Consider the following 19,965-nt stretch of genomic DNA (forward strand, 5'->3'; position numbering starts at 1 on the left):
TAGGTTTTAGTATTCAGTTTTCTGATCTGTAAAATGGGTTGTGGCCAGGCTTCTCTGACATAACATATACAAACAAATAGCACAGTACTTGGCACCAGGAGGAGACTGAAATTCACATTTTTTTTTTCCTTTTGCTAAGTTTGAAGAGGTTTTAATTCTGTTTTCAGTCAATTTCAGGGAAGGAGGAAGGAAAGTAAAAGTGGTAGATGTCCAAACAAAAGTAAAAAGGACTATCTGATTTAAAACATAAATACCTATTTGATACTGTTCTAAAGCAAATCTACTTTAAGAGGTGAGGCCAACCTATAATCAATTTTGTACTAATGCTGTGTAAAGAGCTATGTGCACGTTGCAGACTACTTGTTTATAATTAGGAGAAGAAATTACAGACACGTAGGATTCTAACACCTGATTAAAAATCTGATGCTTTAGCAATTGGATTTATAAAGAAAAAATATATAAAGAATTTATGTGACATTTAACTCACACTTTAATAGGACTTGTGAGTTATCTTTTTAGTCAAATTGTGTTTTTAGTATAAAATGATGAATTTAGAAATTTCAGATATGGCTCAATTATTTTCTGAAGACCGCAATTAGTATTTAACCTAGGCAGATAAATTTAGCTCTCAATGCTATGTCTTTTACTGGAGTTTTAGCTTCTTTCAAAGAAAACCCCACATATGGAGCCCATACTGAGTAACGTGGAGAGCTGCAAGAAGAAGGGCAAAGATATTTGCTGGCGTCCCATGGAAAGATTCATAATTGTGACATGAATCTGAAGAGTTAAATAGGGCACTGTTGGGTGAGAAAACAGATAAATGACCACATGTGGCAAAAATACTATAGCCTCGAACTACAATAATCACTTGAAGGTACAAAAATGATTCCATGTTATGGGCTTGTGTTACTTGAGCATCATAAAGCTTTCAAAAAACACATGACTGCCCTTTTGAAATAGCCTCTATTTATTTTGAAAGGTTCACTGAGAGTGAACAAAGGGTTAAGTCACAACGTTTTGGCGATCTCTTCAGAAAGGCTGGGCCTGAATTCAGACTTTGCTAAGTGACAGACAGTTCTTAACTTTTTAGGATACTGATACATTTGTTGCTCCCAAAGGCCTTCCATAATTTGGAAAAAATAACCCCTGACTGTAGGTCAAAAATTTTACAAGGGAGGCCTTGAATAAAATTATTCACCCTTTCACACCGTCATTCAGCAGGCACGGATTGCACACCTACTCGGTTCTAGGCTCCGGGTTCCGGGCTCTGTGTAAAGCAGAGGGACCTAAAGAGCCCTGGCACACAGCTGGTACTTTAAGAGCCTTGGAGGCCTCAAGCTGTAAGGCGGAAGGAGGAAGCCCACAGGTTTTTTCTTACTAATAACAATGTAGGGAGCTCTGCCCTCTTTTTCGTCATTGCTGCTGCTGCAACTGCCCCTGTTGGCTTCTGACCAGGACAAGTGCAATAATCTTACACCTTGCGGGCTCCTTTCTCCAGGCCTCTGCACGCCATATGGCCATCACAGTTTTTGTCTTTCTAGAACAAAAACTTGGGTCCTGGATGTGGCCTGCAAGGCCCCTGCCTGAACTGGCTGTGCCCAGCTATGAGTATTTACTCACTGTTCCTTGAACTCACCTTCCCTTTCCTTCCTCTGGGCCTTTGTCCACACAGGTCCCTCTGCCTGGAATGACCCCCTGTCTCTTGTCTGCCTGGCGAACTTTCACTGAGCTGTGCTCTGCCTAGGACAGAGCCTGGGACGCTGCACACAATAAATGCCCGCATCCTTCCTGTTCTCTGTTTCTGTCTTTGTGCTGCTACGGTACCTCATACCCCCTGCTCAGCCGTGGTCTGTGTTATCATTTTAAAACTTTGTTTGGTGTCTGTGAGCTTCCTGGGGGTGTGACTGTGTCTTGTTCTTTTTTGTGTCTCAAGGAAGGTGATTGGCATAGAGCAGGCCAGTTCCTGACAAAGTTTTTATTGATGAATAGAGACAAAAATAAGGACATTGGTTAGTTTCCCATAAAGCTAAATGTGTTTAGTGTTTTTGTTTTTTTTTCTTCTGAAATTATGTACCTGGAACTTTTAGATTTTCCAATGACCTTTAATTTCTTGCACCAATGAAAGAAACTGAAGTTGGGACAAGAATGAACTCTGCCTAGGTTCAAATTGGCATTCTGTCACTACTGGCTGAGTGACATTAGACATGTTATATAACCTCTCTGTGCCTCAGTTTCTCCATCTGTAAACTGGGGAATTGTAACTACTCCATCCATAGGGTTCTTAAGAGAATTAGATAATTTAATACAAATTGTTTCTTACGTCAAAGCAAGTACTCTCTTTAGTACTAACGAATGTTATTTCATTTCTGAAACTATGCTGGTAGAAGTTTGTTTTATTAAATGTCCTTAGTTAACAAAATAAGAAATTAGAAACTTTGTTTTCCATACCTCTACCTGCACACCAATCCTTATTTGGTTTTGAAATTTTAATGGTCTATGAAATCTAAGTCTGGGAATCACTTCTCTAAGTTATCTAGAACTGTAAAGTGGGCATAGGTTTCTTAAAATCAAGATTCTAGAACCTGTAACCAAAACATTCCCACTCATAAGAGTCCCAGCACCACCAAACTGAAGTTAGCGAACCTTTTGAGGGAAAACCTATTGTCATTAGTGTTCTACATGTGGCTGACTGGCCTTTAGTCACTTGAATGAGGGTCTGGTTTAAAGGTTTCACTACTAAAACATAGCTCTAGATGGAAAAGACAGGTGTTTATGTATCAAATAAACACAGAGACAAAGTAATATACTCATTAAGCTTAGGTTTCAGTATTACTAAAAAAGAGGATTTCAGAGGGGAAAAAAGGCATAACGAAAAGAAATGACCTTAAATATAAATCTTTAGAGATTTAGAGTTTTTCTAACACATTCTTTCTTGAATTACTATAAATAATGAATTAATGTGTCTATTTCTTTAGGCAGAGACCCCCTTACATCAGCAATAGTTAAATATACAGTTTAAAGAAAATAGTATCGTGACAGCAATTTAAAACCAGTGGAAAGTACTGGCCAATTAATTCCAGTCTTCCCCAGCCCTGTCCCAAATCCTGGTAGCATAGGTCGAAAGACCCACCTTTAGGACCATGTCTGTTTTTTTCAGCACAGTATACTCACTACCTAGCACAGTGCCCGATAGACAGCACACTCTCAATGAATGTGCCATTTTGCACTGCGGGAGGGAGGAGAAGGAAGCTAACACTTCTTGGGGTCCTACTATGTGCAAGATCCCGTATAAAGTTATTTTTACATCTACATAGGCAAATTATTCAGTTTTTTTCATTGATTTGGAAGCAAGAGAAATGAAGCTCATTGATCTGACACAAGTCTAGGGAAAGAGACAAGCTTTACAGATTTTAGTCCCCTGTTCTTGCCTGGTCATCCTGACATTTATAAACCAACAATGATCCTTAAGTTTTAACTCAAGATTATTTTCCAGAAGTTTCTTTGTTCCTCCGTTCCTTCTGCATGTGACATTTCAACATTTCAATCCCTCTTTCCAACACCAGCTTGACGGTTGTTCTTTAAAGGTCCTTAGGGGCCACACAGTATAATAGAAAGGGAATGAACTCAACAGAAGGAGGATGGACTCAAAAGAAAGAGACCCAGATTCCAGGATCCGGATCCTATCTACTAGGTGTTCTTGGCAAACAGGACTCAGTCTCTTTGCAGACATTTATATTTTAAATTCGATTATCTGCAAAATGAAAGGGCCGGAATAGGCAATTAATACATTTGTTAAATAACAAATTTACCTTGAGTGCTTTGTGTGTATCAAACTCTTTGCCTGATGCTAGGGATACAAAGACATTCGAGACAAAGTAAACCAAACTCCTGCCTTCAAAGAGACCATAGTCGATTGAGGTCACATTCTACATACCTCAAAGACTCCTTTCAGTTCTAAAACACTATGAATCTTTGACCTGGGAATTTAAATGCCAATTAAACTAACTCCATAACAGTAATTTCAAAGCGTATTTGTTATCTTAGACAAGCTACAAGCCCCAAAAGAAAAGTGCATGGCACATCAGGTAAATTGTATTAGGTCTCAATGACAAATGGTTATAACAACTAGAATGAAAGAACAGGCTATTTCTAAAAACGTTTCCTCCAAATCTCACTTCAGCACCTGAACAGTAGGAGTTCTTATTGTTTCCATTACCCTTTTTCATTTCTGGTTCTACTGATGAAGTACAATATTCTAACAATACCCTTACAGACTTCAAATGGTGACTGAGATTGCAGCCGGCAAAGTAGGCTGAGAAATCGGACACCTTACCATACCTTACTATGGGAACAAAGTGAGGTATATTTATTTTATTGGACAGTTTGAATTTATTATAGGTTGCTCACAATTTCCTGTCTCATTTCTTTAGTGCTCTTGGAATTTATGTCAGGATGTCTTAGGTTATCACACTCCTTCATCCCGACATTTATGCCAACAGGCTGAATTGACTTAGAGAAAGTCCCTGGACAAAAATTGAAGGGGAAAATACCCAAAGCTTTAGTTGGAGAATGGCAGAAGCTTTGGAAAAAAATCTGAAAAAGCAATGAAGATGAAAATGGAAACTCCGTGAAAATTAATGTAGTGTAGAATTGGCAAACATACCACTTATTTCTTTAAACAAATAGAAGAAAGAACCCGCTTATGTGGTATACCCAAATAATTCACAGGTGGTGAAACTATTAGAGTCCTGCAATTTCTTGCCTCAGAAGTGGAATAAATCTTTTGTATTATAAATGGCGTATGCTCACACACGTGATTTTTCTGCCATTCTCTTTCTTTCAACTATCCGCCTTTTGATGCACAAGGTCACTTCGGTTTTATTGTAATTAATTTACTTTAATAAAAACTTTAGGCAAAATCGAACAAAGACAGGAGATGCAACCTAGTATAGTAATTGCACTTACAGAATTATAATTCCAAGTGGAATATGTGTGGTTTTTGTTTTGTTTTTTTGCATGGATTTTGGTTGTCGAAAAATAAGCATGATGGAGTGAGAACCTATGTAAGATTGTAGTCTGGCAGGATGATTCCCCATGATTCCCCAGTGATAAGTGGGGCTGATGACACTCTCTAGATATTGGTCACACAGAATGATAATTCTCTCAATGATAACAATTTGCTTTGAGAATAGTTTTTCCCTAAAGAATGAATCTTAATTAATTCTTAATTGTGCCCTGTTGCACAAATTGATATACTGAACTATAGAAATTGTAAAATTAATTTTTAATGTTTGAAGTCAAAATAGTGACTGATAATATTCATGAAAATAGCACATTCATAATCTGTGGCAAGCCATAATTTACCTCTTTACCTATGGATAAGAGGGTTAAACAAATAGCATCTAAGCAGGTGCAGAAGGGTTATTTATAAGCTTATGGGACAGTTGAAAATAATAATGTCCACCATAGACCTGTTGCCTACAGGAGAGTTCTCTTTTGAAAAATTGTAAAAATTAACAACAAATGTCCAACAAACTACCAAGCTCCTCATTGCAAGGACTTGTGTCTTTATATTCCATGGAGCCTTTATCTATCTCCATTGGAGCCTGGCTCTGTGTTGGGTAGACAGTTGGTGCTAGATAAATGATTTACATATGAAGGAAAGTATGACTTGAACTATTGTAGTACTTTGAAGTTTACCAAGGACTTCAACATCAGATGGTGCCTTTGCCTCTGACAGCATCCTGGAGAGGTAGGTGGAATGTGCACCAGGGGCTGGATGGGCAGACAGATCAGGAGAGTTATGTGACTGGCCACGATGGTGGAGCTGGAAACAGTGTTGCAGCCCAGGTGGCTCCGCCCTAAAACAAGTATTCTTTCATGGCACTTGGACACCTCCAAGAAAAATGTGTCAAAGATTGTTTGAGGCTCAGTATACTCCAGAAGTGGGTTTTACTTTACATGCTGCTGTGTAAAACATTTGTTTTATTGCCTTTGGGAGTCTGTTCCCCTCTCTGTCAATTTTTTACTCTTTGATTTTCTGACATCCTGTCTTTGGAGAAGCTTCAGTGTTGCACCTTGGTTTCTGCTTCTCAGTGTCTTTTTCTGTTGTCATTATCTTCCCCTTGGATTTGCGTGGCTCTGTGTCCTTGGCCTGGTTGTTTGGTACTGATCTGCCCCAGGAGATTCCAGCTGTTTTATTACAGCTCTTCCTCTTTTGGTTTCTTTCCTCACGTCTTACCACTTCTCCAATCACTCTTGGATTCTGTTTGAGAAATGGACCCATTTTCTTATTTTTCCTGCAGCACTGACACATACCCTCAACTACTTAACACATTCTAGGTATGCAGTAAATTGCAAGCCACAAAGATAAAACCACCATTAGGATGATGTGGCATCCTGTTATTTCTCTTTCCCCATATAATAAATGGAAAGTGGTATTAGTACATACTTATGAGTAAGTACTGATATGCATAGCACCTAAATTTGAAGCATATGTTATTTAAAAAGGTCTTCAGTATAACAAACAACACCATTCCAAAATTTCAGTGTTTTTACACAACAAAAGTTTATGTCTTGCTCATGGTTAAATGAATGCTCACAGTGTAAGTCTGTGAGAGTGGTGGTGAGGGGCCGTGCTCCATGTAGACATCAATGGACCTAGGCCTTCCTTGTGGTGGCTTTGCCATTCCTTAGAGTCCTGGAATTTTCTACCGGATTCTCTGCATCTGGCAGGTAGGTAAAGAGACTGTGCTTGACGCTTGGAAGATAATATGGGGGTGGGAGGTCATGCCTAGAAGTGCCACATACCTAGCTATATTCCTCTGATGAGAACTCAACCACGTAGCACCATTCAATCACAGGGAAGGCTGGGAAAGACAGTTTATCTTCGTGCCCAGTAGTAAGAGGAAATAGGTTTTGATGAATCCATAGCACTGTTTCTGTCAACATGAGAGTTTATAAGTATTTCCAAGTTCCAAGCATTTCCAAAACTGTAGCTAATGTAAGTATCATTTTGTTCCTGAGGACAAGTTTTGTAAAGGGCAAAATACTTGAGAACTAAATGGATACAAAATATATGAAACATGCAAAATGATTCATTCTAATTAACAATAGCAAAAGGGATTGTTGTTCAATTGTTCACTGTGTGGCTGTGTATGTTTAAGACAGACATAGAGAAACCCAAAATACATGTCTTCTCTTTTGAATTTATTAGGGTTGTTGACTTGGTCTGTTACCAAAACCAGAAATAATGGAATGTTTCACATGTAAAATGACTGTTCACAGTTTCCCTTCCTCCTTGTACTTTACCCTCTTTTCATCTTTTCTTGAGAAGTCACCCTAATTCATCCATTTATTCATTCATTCAACAACATTTACTGAGCTCTAATTACCAGGCATTCTGACAGAGGCAAGAGTAACAAGTCCCTCCTCTGTTGCCCACCGCCCACAGCTTTGTGGGGCAGAGGGAAACGGAAGTCAATGATGAGAAGTGCAACAGTGGAGATAAATGCAAGGGAGCACAAGAACTATAAAAAAAAAACTACACTGAAAAACAGATTAGAGATTACAATTAACTCTTTCTGCCTTCTGACAAGCAATTACTAAATTCTGACTATACATTGCTGGAATTTGGGGTAGGACTATTTGAACCCAGAAATTATGATATTTCTTCTAATAGAGGTTATAATTAATTATTGAGAGAAAATATATTTCCATGACCAAAATAGAAAACATTTGTGAATATAGGAAAACATTCAAACTGATTTATAAATACTGAGTTTCTTGGGATATCCAATAAACGAAAAGCCAGAGGTCACTGTTGGCTGCAGACCACAGCCGCTAGAGCATTTTCTTGACATGGCCAGAACACTTTTAACTAACTAACTGCCCTCCACGCTGGGTGCTCCAGTTAGCAAAGTCCCTGGGAGGGGAAACAGAACAGTTAAGCTTTATTCAATGTAGGTTTTAATCTTGAAGTTCGGGAATTGGGGAGATTTAGTCATTTATTTTTGAGCTCATGGAAAGAAGGGGTTGATAGCAACAGCTTACCCCAGTGAGCAGGCAGGCTCCCCACACAGCTGTGCTGGCCTATTTCAATTAGGATCCTTGAGGACTTACATCACCTCTGGTATGCCAGTCCTAAGCCGCTCATGAACCAGCACTGCCAATCAAGCCAAAATTCAACCACATGGTATGGTTTTTATGATGTAGACAGAAAATGACATGCACTTGTCTCATTCTGTTGAAAACACAAAGTTTGAAGCCAGCTCTCTAAAAGAAGAAAATTAGTAACAACGACAAGACTCTAAAACTTGATTTAGACACATTTTCCTGTGATTATCTCAACATACTTAACCAGTAGGTTATTCGTGGTGATTCAAGGAATGCTCTCACTCAAGAAAAGACTCTGGTCCCCCATGCTATGAAGAGGTCACTTCTAGGTCACTCTACTCAGGAGACCACAGAAATAGTAGAATATGCTTACGAGGGAAGGACAGAATGAAGCTTGAATAATTGGACCGGAGAACATGTCAGTCCTGGAAACTGAAAAATACACAAATTAAAAGCAGAGCTGTCACTTGACCAGAGAAACTGGACTATATATATATGAAGTTAGGAAACATCAAAAATGTAAAGAATTAGAGAATAATTTGATAGTCTCTGTAAGTTCTTTTCTCTCTCTCTTAATTCAGTTCACACTTAATTATGTTGCCTGCATATACAAGGCACTCTGCTAGGTGCTGCAGAAAATGCAGAAATTCATAGAATGCTGTATTTTTCCTGGAAGAGTTTAAAATTATACTTTGATTAAGCCATAGAAAAAGAGGGAACCAAAATACTGACTGTGTCTCATCCTAACATAATTCCTGTGCAAAATGTACCCAAAATAAACTGAGATGACAACAAATGAGTAACTGGTACAGGGGTCAACCACACTTTACTGATAAAAATTGTACAATTGACTTTAATTTTGTTACTAAAACAGTGAACTTAGTGCAGCTCCTAAATTTGGGTAATAACCTAGCCCATGGAGTGCTCAATGACTGCTTTCCACTTCATTCATACATAATGGTAAAGGGACACCGACATGCTTTAACACTCACAGAAACGTACAAACACACACACACATATATTCATTTATTCATTCTCTCAGAAGTCTTCAGTGTTCATATAATCTCTCAAGGCAAAACTTTCCTGGTGTAACAGGATTCTTCTGTAGTTCACTAGTGACCACTATTGGACATTCTTCCCTCAACTTATGTGAAGGAATAGAGCTGGTGCACATGAAAATAATAACGATGGCCAGAAAATGGTCCCAAACAAACTGAAACCCTACAAACAGGAACCTGAGAAAACTCAAATGTAGCTGACCATGTCTGGATAAGAAATGTCACAAAAACATGAAGAAAATAATTTTTAAATAACTACTTCACTATGTTCTGCAGATTTATGTGAAAAGTCCTCGAGCTTGATTTAAAGACAATGTAGGTATGAGAATAAGAAATACATGTAGAGAAAGGTGCTTGTGCACACACGTGGACACACTCACACGCACACTGCTGGAAAAGGCCACAGTCTGCTATAAATAAGGGATTTAACATTCATTCCACAAGCTAATGGCGCTTCTCCCCATCCAAGATAGATCCACTTAGATAATAGTGGAAAACAGTGCCAGAGGGACTGAAGGGAATAGGCTATTGTGTTTGACTAGTTGCCATGTATAAATTAGTGCAGAGAAGAAAAAGAAATTCAGCAGAATAACACATGTACTTTATTATAATTCCTAGTGTTACTCTTGCAACTCTCACAATAGCAGGCAAAAGAGCTTAAAACCACTTAAAAGAAACAAAAAGCAAATGCAAATTTGATTAAATGCCTTTCTGACAAGGAGTGATTTGACTTCAAGTGTAGATGGACACATATGTCAATGGCCAGTCATGGTTTTTGCCACATTCCTTTTGAGCCAAACAATTGGGACAAAGGAGGGGGATTTTAAAAGGGGAGCAGGATGGGAAGATTGGGAAAGTGGTTTAAGTGGCTTACTTCGACCTGAATATCAAGATGAAATCTCTTGATCGGGGCTACTGTCCTGTTGTGCCCAGGGTAAAAGAGAAGTCTATGATGCATGCTCTGTGCATGAAAATATGGGTGGTGACCTAAAATAGACACAAAAGACAGACAAAGCCCATTCTCTCGGGAATAACGTCCCAAGGGGAAAGGATTTTGACAAAACTGAGGCCGAACAACATTCAGTATTTGTACACACTCAAGAACCAAGTCATGATACAGATGTGTAGATGATTCAGCTGTCAATGACATGAGGTAGAGACAGGGCTTGCCCCTAAATAGGATGTTTTTCAATTAAGTTAAAGAGACCTCTAGAAATTGCTTAAAATAATTCTAGTAGTAGACGGAATCTTATAATATATAAAAGAATTATAGGAAAAACAAGCCTCCCCTCCCCACCCCAGTTCGATTTCTCTGTCGGGCCTTAAGGTGAACTGACAATGTCACACTTCTAGTTCTAAGTCCACTACAGATCAGGCTAAAGGTCGCTTTCTCTTAAGCCAATAATTTAATTTTAGCTACAAAGCTAAAGGGGGCAGTTAATGAGCAGGTGTAAGAAGTGCCCATTATATCATACAAATCTTTAATTTCCAAGGCAATGCAAAAGGCCTAAATATCTTCAACAAAGAGTACAGACCAACCCACACCATTGTTTCCATTATTGCTGAATATTTACCACCCTAGTACAAAGCAAACAAGTTATGTTCTCTCCATTTTTTGACCTTTGGGTTCAAATATAAGTTTGTTTCATTATCTGCAAAATGACTTCAAAAATGCCTTACTTGCATGATTATCGTAAGGACTCATTGTAATACTTTTCAAACAACTAGCCTAGAGTTTGGCACATTCAGAGGTAATATAAAATACATGACAGTTATTACTAATGCTGTTATTGCTGTGCACAGGGATGTATGTAGACACCCACCAATCAGTTCTTTTTTTGTAGCATAACTCTCAGATTCCCAATTCATTTAAATGCAGGCGTAAGACAAACCTAGGTTTGACTTCATGTTATCTTCATAATACAATTATTATAATCTCAACATAATATGTTTTAAGTCCTTCTGAAATAAGCACTTTTTTCCCACGTAAGTCTAATCATATGCTCAAATGCATACATGGATATTCAAGCTATCAAAAAGGGATATAATGTATATACCAAACAAGTAGCAAAACAATCTATTCCTGAATGGGAAAGTTTGACTGAAGTATAATGAGGTCATACTTCCATATGAAAATATCAAAAAAAGTAATGTGTAATGGTAATTTGCTGTGTGATGCAATTTAATGGGAAAATAGCACACACTTTTAAAAAAATCATGAAGAAGGATGGACAATGCAAACTAATGGTGTATACAAGTAACACATCCCATATGGAAAAAATGAGACACCTTTCATAAATTGTGTGCTCTGCAAGTCATAAAGCACACCTAAACATTCTGTTTTTTCTATTTCTCAGAACAACTAAAATGCATAGTCCATTCATGCTTAAAATTTAGTTTGCCTTTAAATTTCTATGAAAAATTAAAAATATATTTCTATATTTATAGCACTTGCAGCATTATAATTTCTTAGCTACAATAATGCAAATCATTAAGAAGTGGGAAAGTATAAAATATTTAATCACTGTCTGATTACTCTATCTGATGAATCTTCCTGGAGTTTTTCAATTTGTACCAAATGGATTGCTTTCCTTCTTCAAAATTACAGTGCAGACCAAATTCATCAGAATCTAATCAGAACAAAATATTCCTTCTCCATCAACAAATCAATGCAATCTATACATTCATTGCATTTTTGCCTTATTCCCTTCTTGCCTTGTTACCTTCTGAGGAAGTTCTGGCATGTCATAAGTATGACAAGGAGAGCTACAATCACGTTTGTTTGGATCAGTGTGTGCAAATTTTGTAATCAAAACTTCAGATGAGGTTTACTAAGCTGCCTGCCCAGAACTCTCTGGTTTTTTAAAAAAAATGTGCATTGCTATTAATATTTTGAGTGTAGATTTTTTTTGGACAGTAAATGTTCATTTTCTGCCCATAAAACCAAGTATGAGTCACAACGGAACGTTTACTTTGAGTCAAAAATGCAGTGTGTACTGATGTTCAAGAGTAGAGCATCTTATCACTATGACTGTGGAAATCAGCCGTACAAAAAGTCATCATTTTTTTCCCTTCTTCTTCAAAAGTAAATTTCAGATCAAAGACTGTAATCCTCAATTCATAAATACTGGTATTAACTTGTATCCATAAATGACTTGCAGTAATTATGAGCTATAATCTGGGTTGGCTGCAAGGAGGCTCTCATTCCTCTTTTTACCTGGACCTGTAGCACATGTGCAGAGAGGGAAAATAATTCATAAAAGGCAATAGGGGAAAGCCCCGCATAGCCTATCCTTCAAAAAATTCCAGTAACACCACAGTGAGTTTGATTTCAGGACGTCTGTTATCCAAATTCCAAGCATACACACCACCATTTATACCGTCCTCAGCACACGAACTCCATGCAGTATATCCCAAAGTTCATGTATCAGTATTATTATATAGCTGGAACTAATTCCAGAAACTCTTGCAGACTTCATTTTGCTTGGAAAGTTGGGGTTAAAATTCTAGAAGGAGTTTTCTGTTTTCTTTTTTTTAATCATGTAAATTATTTTACCTGCAGTTTTAAGATAAAGATACACACACACACACACACACACACAACACCCCAACAGCACCCAGACTCAATGGCAACAGCAATGTATTGAAACGAAAAGGCATTTACCAGGAGCAGGAAAGCCAGAAAGAGGAGCGGTGTGCCAGGAGTTGCCCGACGGCAGCATTCCATGCTTGGATCCTTGCCGGAATCCGAATCGGACACTGAATAAGCTGCTAAGTGCTCCTCTGCCTGCTGTCACATCCAGTACTGGTGCTAACACTCCAGCCCTGCCTATCAGCTTCCATCAGCCCCGCTCACATTTCCTGACCGAGGGGTGGGTGGGTGGATGGGTGGGGGGTAAGCTGAATGGAATCTCTCTCGGAGCAGGCAGCCAGCCAATCAGGCTCCTGCTAATCAGACATGCTGAATAACAAAGCCAGGGGGACAGAGAAAGTGTAACAGTGTGAGCAAAAAAAGGGGGAAAAGGACGAAAAAGAAAGGCGAGCGAGCAGCAGAGCGAGAAGAGAAATGCAAAAGATGCAGAGTTGCAAAAGATGAAGCAGACCACTGTGCTCTGACGAACCTGGTTAGTTCTTTGTGAGACACATTTCTATTTGTCATTTGCGTGTGCTGATGTCTGTTGCTTTGTAAAGTACAGTAGCTCCCTGTGACTGTGTATTGTTCCATTCAGGAGAGAAACTTAATCCCTGTCAATATATAACATATGCCATAAAGGGAAAGAGCCATAGACAAAAACTGACTTAATGTGCCCTTTAAACGTGTTCTGGACAACTGCTTTATTCTCCTCCATAAAGTTCCTCTTTACTGTCCCTCTTGACTTGGAAAAGGGATACTATATAAGTCTTTAAAAGTTCCTCACTAAACCTAAACAATGACAGAAGTTATTTTGTGTATTGAGGACTTAATTTGAAACACACACACACACACACACACACACACACACCCCAAGTTGCTTCTTTGTAAAGTGACAGTTTAAAACATCCAAGGTTTACTAATTCTAAAAGCACAATTAGAAATTTAGATCCCCTAGTTTAAAAAGAAGCCCTTAACAAAGAGTCCAGGATGAGTGGGGCTGAAATTTGGGGTTGAGGAACAGCCTGGTTTTGACACACGGCCAACTCCCAACTATCTGCTTTAGCAGCAGGAGGGAAAGGAAGGATGAATTAAATCCTCAGTTAATCCCCAAACCTTCTTTTAACCAACAGTTTCAGCCTCCTCCACACCTCACCCACATCCTTTATCGGAGCTGCTACGATGCAGAAAAGGCTGAACTGAAATTTACCTCTTTTTTCTGTCCACTATTGCAAGAGGGTTGGACAGGATGATCTTCCAGGCCAGTCCAGCCCTGGAGGAAGTGCTAATGAGCAGTGAAATGACGACAGGGCCCGCAACAGCAAGAAGGTCAGGAAGCTTCTGAAACTGCTTAATCCACCAGCAAGCAAGATTTGACTCCACCAGAGGAAGATTTTATTACAGTTTTAGAAAAAGTGTCAAGTGTCAAACAGGAATGTATTTCCCCTTATCTGCAAAGGAAATCATTGAGGTTTGAAAGAATGAAACAGCCAAGTTGGCCTTACATTTCCATAGGTGTGCCACCAGGAAGTTTTCCCTTTAAAGATCCCCTGATAGCCCAGAAATAAATGCAGTGGACATAGAAGACATTTAGAATTAATGTTCTTTCCTTTCATTATTAAAAAGTACTGAAAAGAGGTATGAAACACACAAATATGGAAAACCTGATCAAGCCATAATGGGCATGTGAATACAGGCAGATCTGCCTATATACATACTTGCAGTGTTGCTTTTCAAAAAGGTGAAGAAAAGCAGGTTGTTCAACTTCACGTTACTTACTTCATATGGTTTATCAATTAGAGAGAGAGGAACTTTAAAAATCCCATTTTCTTTGAGACAGAGTCTCACTTTGTTGCCCGGGCTAGAGTGAGTGCCGTAGCGTCAGCCTAGCTCACAGCAACCTCAAACTCCTGGGCTTAAGCGATCCTCCTGCCTCAGCCTCTTGAGTAGCTGGGACTACAGGCATGCACCACCGTGCCCGGCTAATTTTTTCTATATATATTTTTTAGTTGTCGAGATAATTTCTTTCTATTTTTAGTAGAGACGGGGTCTCGCTCAGGCTGGTCTCGAACTCCTGACCTCGAGCGATCCACCCGCCTCGGCCTCCCAGAGTGCTAGGATTACAGGCGTGAGCCACCGCGCCCGGCCCCCATTTTCAACCTGTTAGGAAAGTCAAGGGCATACAAGGATTCACCTTTCTCCTCATGTGGACCTAAAAAAATAGATAGTACAGATCCATGACAAAGAGGTTCTATTCTTGAAATATGCTTTTCCCTTTCAGAAAGATTAGTTTTACAAATCTCTCAAACACTAGATAAAGCACATAAGCTAGAGACTATTCACAAGTAAATGTAAAAATGGTTGGCTGCTGTTATCTGAAATCTTCATCACGTTAAAAAAGGTTGATTGATTGAAATAAACTTTCATTATATATGTCTCTCTTTTACACATTAGAGCTTTTTGCTAAAGGGATTTTCCTCCGATCAGAGTCATTAGCTAAAGAGTTCCAACTAGTTCTAGTACCACCTCCTCCATCTTTATACATAAACTTTACTCATTAGGCAGATACAAAGGAAAGAACAGGTAGTGGTGAAAGGAATGGTAGCAACTATGCTAGGAACAAGGTATCATTTGTAGAGAAATAGAAAAAAAATTTGGCATAGTCCAAAAATAACTGGCAGTTATTTTTGCACTTGCATGCTAGTCTAGCTTCTTTTCTGCTTTGGAAATAAATATTGCCTAGATATTTCAAGTCAGAAATTTCTGCTTGGTGTTTTGATTGGTGTGCCAATGTACAGCAAGATGGGCACCTCAAGGAAGTCACTGGATAGTACACTATTTTTAATTCAAAGCCTAATCATTTATTGAATGCCCAGAGGATGCTCCCCACAGCATCTCATACTTCTGGTCCTTCACAGTATTTTCTTTTCTGTTGGGAATGCCCAGAGCATCTAGGAAAACAATTGCATAGTCCAGAGTTACACAGTACAGGGGAAATTCCAAGTTTACTATAACTTCAGCAAAAGCAGAACAAAATCAAGTTCAATTAGAGTGACTGGGAAAAGTTTTTGGAATGAGCTAATTTTGACAATTAGCAAAGTTTATGTAATATCTTTAAGGATCACAAAATAATGTTAAATCTAAAATCTCATCTGACCTTTATAAGTACTTTGTGATACTGGTTAAGTACTCACCTCATTTTACATATGTGGAAACTGAGGCTCAGAGAAGTTAATTGACCTGACTAAGGCCCCACTGGCTAGAAGTGGCCCCTGAGCCAGGGTTTTGTGACTCTAAATGCACTCTGGTCTCCTACGCGGACACACACACTTCTGTTTCTCTGTGTATGCCCGCACACGTGGTCAGATGCTGGCACTGATGTGGTGAAGGGGGATGTTTATAGCAGAGGCGAAGGGGTAGAAAGTAGGCTCCCAGGGTTTACTATGGGTACATGTTACCTGGTGATGGAAAGTATCTTATTGCAGTCTATAGCTTCTCTGTCTCCCAACTTTCTCATTTCTGAAATCCTTTTCAGTGCCGAGGAAAAAAATAACATAAAACCATAGGTAATGGAGATCCACACTAACGGCAGCCGGGGAAAAGCCCCTCATGGCATCTGAGCAGGGCGTTGGCCGGGTTCCTTTTTTCCTCTTCAGGTATCTAAATTAAAGCCGTCTGCAAGTGTCTGAGCGGCAGCCCCTGCAGAAGCCGCGGCAGCCGTGTTGCCGGTTCCTGGCTCCACGCACGATATATTAGGTGAAATGAAAGCAGAAGCAAGAGCGAGAGTGTCAGGGCTGTCTGAAGCATCATTCCAAATGGTATGAATTTAACAATACTTAATTTAAAAAACACCAGCTTGGACAGAAGCAAGCTGTTAACATTCAGTGTGCTTTATGGCAGGAAAGAGTGAGCTAAACTTTCGGAATTTCTCTCCCTGGGGAGAATGTGTTACAGTTTTTGCTCTGGAGCCACCTGTCTCTTCTCTGAGGTCCAGCCTCTTTTCTTGGCCCTTTGCTTGCAGAGACTGGTGTGTAGAGGACAGAGGCCGGGTGGCTTTGAAGAGCTTGGTAGGGCCTCACTCCCCTCTTTGAGGAGGTGGTTATGGCAGCGTCTGAGCCTTGCTTTCCTCATGGGGACCTGGTGACGTCGTTTGATTTCCCTGGCTAATTCTGAACATTAAAGGGGGAGACTGGTGCAAGGGTGAATAAGATGAAACTGGAGGAAGCAGACTGGTATTCTCAGGGGAAGAACCGGACTCTCAGTACAGCTCTGTAATTTTCCAGTGCACCCAGTATCCATCGAGCACCCAAGCCTTTAGAGCGTTCACTAGAATTTTCAAATCATCTTTCACACATGATCTAGTGTGATAGGAACACTCTATGAGGTAGAAGAATGATCATTATCCCCAATTTGCAAATGAGGAATCTGGTTCTCTTATAGAATAAGTGGTTTCATCAAAGTTATTAGAGGGTGGGAAATTTGGGGCTCTATCAAAAACCATTTGACTCTGCATGGAACCACCATCTGAGAAGTTGACTGATGAAAGTAGCTGCATGTATTAAGAGTCTCCCATGTGTCAGGCACTGTTCTAAGTACTTTATATTTATTATGTCATGTAAGCCTTACAACGACCCTATGAGATAGGTGTATTTATTAACCTCATATGGATGCTATTTATGGTGGATTAGCTATCAACATTCATCCCAACCAGTGCCTTTCTGAAATGTAGAGGCCAGAGACCCAGAAACTATGTTTCTCAGACTCCCTTGCAGCTAGGACTGGCTGTAATTTGAATTTGGCCACTCAGAAGTACTGCCCTAAAACTTAGACGGAGGAAGTGAGGCAGAGGCCACACCTGGCTCTCTCTGCTTGTAAAAATGTCTACAGAGCAATGTGGTTTGTCTGTAACCATGCTAACCAGTAGCCATTTTTGTGGATAGCAAGAGGCAGGCATGGGGGCGTGCATTGTATTTGCTGAATCAGAGATAATGGGCATGGCTCTTGCAACCCTTGCATTTCCATTCAGCTTTTCCATTCAGCAGATGACTTCTGGGTTGTGGAAGAAGCAGCAGCTCCCGTGGTGATCTATTTCTGCAAAGTAGCATGGGAATCTTCAGAAAGCTCAAATTGGAGTCTTTTTCTTTGGCAACTCAAATGTTCTGTGTGCTCTTTAGTACCCTGTAATACATTCCTTTCAGCTTAAATAAGCAAGAGTCAATGCTGTTCTCTGCAACAGAATCTTGACTGGTACACCCGCTTTAACAGAGGAGAACACTGAGGCACAGAGAATTAAAGAACTTGCCCAAATTGTATACCCAGAGAAGGGAAGGGCCAACATCTGAACCCAGGCTACCCGTATTCATAACCACTAACTACACTGCCCCTTGGTAAAGCAAAGGGTCAGAGAAGGGAAAGGTCATTGCTGGTTTGAGGACTCAATAGGGAGCACCTCAGTGGAGCAAACGGAAATTGAAGAAGGCCTGGAGATGTGCAGAGACCTCTAGGGGGTGAAAAGAAACCGAGGAAAGGCTTGACAGGCGAGGAGAACAGAGTAAGCAGAGAAAGCAGGAAAAGGTGAGACCCATGCTTTTACTTATCCTCACTCACTATTGCAGGTTGCTTGATGGGCAAAAAATCTTTTTAGATTCTCTGTCCCATGGTCTTCCTCTCCCCACAGAATGTCTGCATGTTACTTATGGGAGGAACCTAACAATTACAAAATTTGATTTGATTCATTTCCAGCTGCCTGAAGCACCAAGGGCCTCAGCTTATACTTCTTCCTACTGCCTGCAGTGCTTAACTCAGGGCTTCTCATATTGTAGGTACTCGATTAAAATCTGTGACCCAACCAGTAGCAGAAAGGAACGCTGGAGGCTGCTTGGTGTGGTGGAAAGAACTCGGATTCGGGAGCCAGATAGTTCAAATCCTAGCTGTTCCATTTATCACCAGAAGGGCTTTAAGGAAATTAAGGGCTGAAACTTTCTAAGCCCCGGTTTTGTTTGTTTGTTTGTTCCATTTTAAGCTTTTGAACAAAGAGAGCAATTCTCCCCACCCCAGGGCAGCTGTGGACAATGGAGTGAGAGGTTTGCAGAGTCGTCTAGCTCAGAGCCTGATCCAAAGGAAACAATACATCAGTACCATTCTAGGTGGTGGATATGAGTGGCTACTATATATATCTCTCAACTCTTCTGTGTATTTAAAAGTTCTAATAAAATTTTGGGAAAATTATTATAATTTAGATTCTAATTCTAGGACACCAGACACTACCCCCCCAAATAAAAACAAAACGCAGAGCACTGAACTAAATTGAGAGGATAGAACCGTTCATCACCCTCAAACCTGTGTTCCTTGTTTTTCCTTTTACTATGTTGCCAGGATAATGTCACAGATCTCAGGTGTTTGTTATTGAATTAGATTCAATGCGCACTTACTGAGCACCTACTGTATGCAACAGATGATACAGTAGAGAATTCTGGCAACAAATAAACTGTCTTGTAGGCTTTTTGACATAGACATCATTTTAATTGTTGAGGTTTGAATTATGGTTGTAATATTCATATATTAAACCCAAGTGTAATACATAAATCCAAGGCCGTTGATTCCTAGTTCAGTACTATTTCCATGACATCATTCTCCACAGATAAAATAATTATACCAGAGCCAGACAATAGGGTGAAGAGCTGTTAACAGATTTATAGACAATATAGAGAGAGTGGAATCGAAATATAAAAGCCAAATTCCTCCGTTTGGCATTCAAGGACCTCCCCGATCTGCTTCCAGTCTCAGGGTAATAGAAAGCCATGCTCCAGCCCAACTGAGTGCCTGATAGTACCCGAATACTCCAGTCCTTTGACTACTCTGTATTTGTTCATCCTGTCCCTCCTGCCTGGAGGGTCCTTCCTCCTATCTCTGTCTTGCTAAAATCTAACTCTTTAAGACATAGCTTAAATGTCAGCTTCTCCATAAAGGCTTCCGCTGCTAATTTTTTAAAAAATTTTTCTTTTCCTCATTTATTTGCTAGAATATTTGTGATATTTTTGTATATTTGAATACATTCTTAATATATCACAGATATGAGCCCTTCTTTTATTGGAAAACATCTCATTGTTTTATTATTAATAATATTATTTTTACTAGTTTTTTATTGTGTAGAAGTTTTAG

At 39.5% G+C, this 19,965-nt stretch overlaps 1 protein-coding gene across 1 annotated transcript in view; it reads right to left on the reverse strand.

Annotated features, from left to right (window-relative positions):
- The window catches only part of ADAMTSL1 (ADAMTS like 1), a 366,380-nt gene extending 353,347 nt beyond the window's left edge, over nt 1-13,033 (reverse strand). Inside the window, exon 1 of the mRNA XM_045563528.1 lies at nt 12,838-13,033. The gene's annotated coding sequence lies outside the window, so the exon portion shown is untranslated. The remainder of the gene's footprint in view (nt 1-12,837) is intronic.
- Between the last annotated feature and the right edge of the window lie 6,932 nt (nt 13,034-19,965).

Source organism: Lemur catta, chromosome 10 (assembly GCF_020740605.2).
Source record: "Lemur catta isolate mLemCat1 chromosome 10, mLemCat1.pri, whole genome shotgun sequence".
NCBI lineage: Eukaryota > Metazoa > Chordata > Mammalia > Primates > Lemuridae > Lemur > Lemur catta.